We start from the raw sequence: 2,567 nt of genomic DNA, 5'->3' as shown, positions 1-2,567 counted from the left end.
TACAAGGACAATTCTCCATGGGAGACTACAATGTTTTAGGTGTAAGTGTTCTCGCCTTGACAAGCTTATCAATGCTTGTGAGGGAGAGTATTCAGACACTGACAGTGCACTGATAATATGAAATTACCTTTTTCACACTCCTTAGTTTTTGTAAATGTGAGTTCATTTTACTCCACATCATGTACGACTCTTTATTTAGAAAGGCTCTATGGAAATGAAAACATGTTTTATTTACAATTCAATTTAAGTTCAGTGCAAAGTATGGATCTTTCCCCAAATGATTAACATACATGAGATAATACAGGTACAATACAAAATGTATTCAATTTTGTTTTCTGTAAAACCAGTGTTTTTCACCCTGTGATTAGAATCATTATAGATACATGTTAGATATGATAAACTGTATTGGCAGCTGATATTGACATACTTACATGATAAAAATAAAAATAATTACCAACACTGACACAATATATTTCTGTTATTTGCACAGAAACATCCCGCGCATAACACCTACTACTTAATGTTAACATGAAAGATTTTAAGCATAGTTGTTCATTTCCTAATAAAAAATCCGCCAGTATGGAATTATAAATTATTATGGATCATGAGAGGTGTATTGGTGGGAGGAGTGCAATAAAAAGGAAGCCTTAAAATAGCCTCTGTAAACTGCTGCAAACTGTATTACTTTCACTATATTGTCATTGAACACCAATGAAATAAACGAATTATGATTTAAGTTGTCATGGATCTATCACTGTCTTCCACAAGAATTAGCTGGAAACAAAAATAGCACAGGCTCAATCACACCATTGAAAATTTAATCAAGTAAAGGTACAAAATGCATCCAGTTTTCAGAAGAAAAAAAAAAACATCTTTATTCAGTATTTCAATAACCTTTATGTACCTTGAAATTAAAATACATTTAAACTGACTGTACTGTAAGTATGGCAATACATACACACATATAAACATGTATGTGGTGCATTTTTCGTATGTATGCTGTATATCATTAGCAAATGTACAATACGTACAGCTATGTGCAAGTTTATTCTCTGTACATGAATATGAAAAGTAAAAACTCAGATTTTTCACATCTTAATGTTATCCCCTAATACAATTGCATGGAGAATTGCAAGTGCACATACATACACGTTAACATGCGCACTATTCAACAATTCACAAAGGATTAAAGCAGTTTGTTACTTTTTAGGAAATGAATTGGAATTGCATTGGAGACCTTGCACCTACACAGCCCACAGCAATTCAATGGAAACATGGTATTGTAAATAAACCGTATGTCAGAATGAGCAGGTTTACTTCATCTTTGCCCTCAAGGTGCCTAATTTTTTCTGCAGCTTGTACTTGACAGTGTAACGACAGTCTTTGTGAGGTAGACTGCTCTGATTCAAGGGCAAGCTTTTATTTCTTTTCTACATTTTTTTTTGTTTTAACTTTTTTTTATCCACAAATGCATGACATTCAAAATGACAGGACATAAGTACTACATGTACAATATGTAGCAATGAGGTAGAAATGGTTATAAAGAATACCAGATATAAAACTACATAAGGATGGAATCAAAATCTTAAGCAGTTCTCAACAAAATGTAATTACAGAAATAGTGACAGTCTTTGAAAAAAAAGTGATTCAAGTGGCTAAGTTGGCATCCCTGTGAGACTCAATGTGCTTATCATAGGTTCAGTTCATGGGTTGGTTGTGACTGTTGGCCCTTTCATCACATCACTCTCAATAACAAATAACTGTTTTTAATGATAACATAAAGCATGTGAAATATACACCCTATCTGAATATCCGTCATTTGTTTTCCTTATATCAGGTCTGTCTGTATGGCGTTTTACTCTCTAGCTGTAATGCAAATTAAAAACACACAAATATAACTTCTTATCCATGTGCCTTGTGTTACACTGTGCTCTATTACACTGTTAGGGGGACAAAAAAAGAAGCAAATACGTGACAAGATCTGTTGTTGTCGGAGTGATTACAAGTACTACTTAATTTGAGTGGAACATTTCCCCTTTTTAACATACATTTCTCATGAACAATTTCCCTCTTAAACTTGTGAAACCTGCGCTTGTTAATGGCACTTAGGGCTTCTTATCGCCTTCTTGTCAAAAACCTTGCAATGACTATAATTACTTCTTAAAATTAGCAATCATGGAGAAACAATTATATTCCAGTGTGACATTTTCTGCTAATAGCAATCTATGTTGCTTTTTTTTTTTAAAAGATAAACAAATTAGCCATGTTTCTATTTCTACTGGTGAATGAACTCAAACAGGATAAAACTGAAAAACTTCAAATGTTTTACAGAACTCACATATCTCTTGAAAATATTTGACATACCGTGATACAGCAACTTAACAATGCCCAGTGAGATTACTTTAAAATCGCCAATTTCAAATATTCACAGCTCACACTGTGGCATTAAGGTCACTGATATTCAGAACTTCTTCTAACAAATCATCATATTCAAAAGAAAGCTATTTTACTTTGGCTTCAAGGAAGTTTTCAACCAAGTACAGTAACAAATAACAGATTTAAAAAAA

Source organism: Sander lucioperca, chromosome 8 (assembly GCF_008315115.2).
Source record: "Sander lucioperca isolate FBNREF2018 chromosome 8, SLUC_FBN_1.2, whole genome shotgun sequence".
In the NCBI taxonomy this organism is placed as follows: Eukaryota; Metazoa; Chordata; class Actinopteri; order Perciformes; family Percidae; genus Sander; species Sander lucioperca.
Note: the sequence above shows the minus strand (reverse complement) of the source record.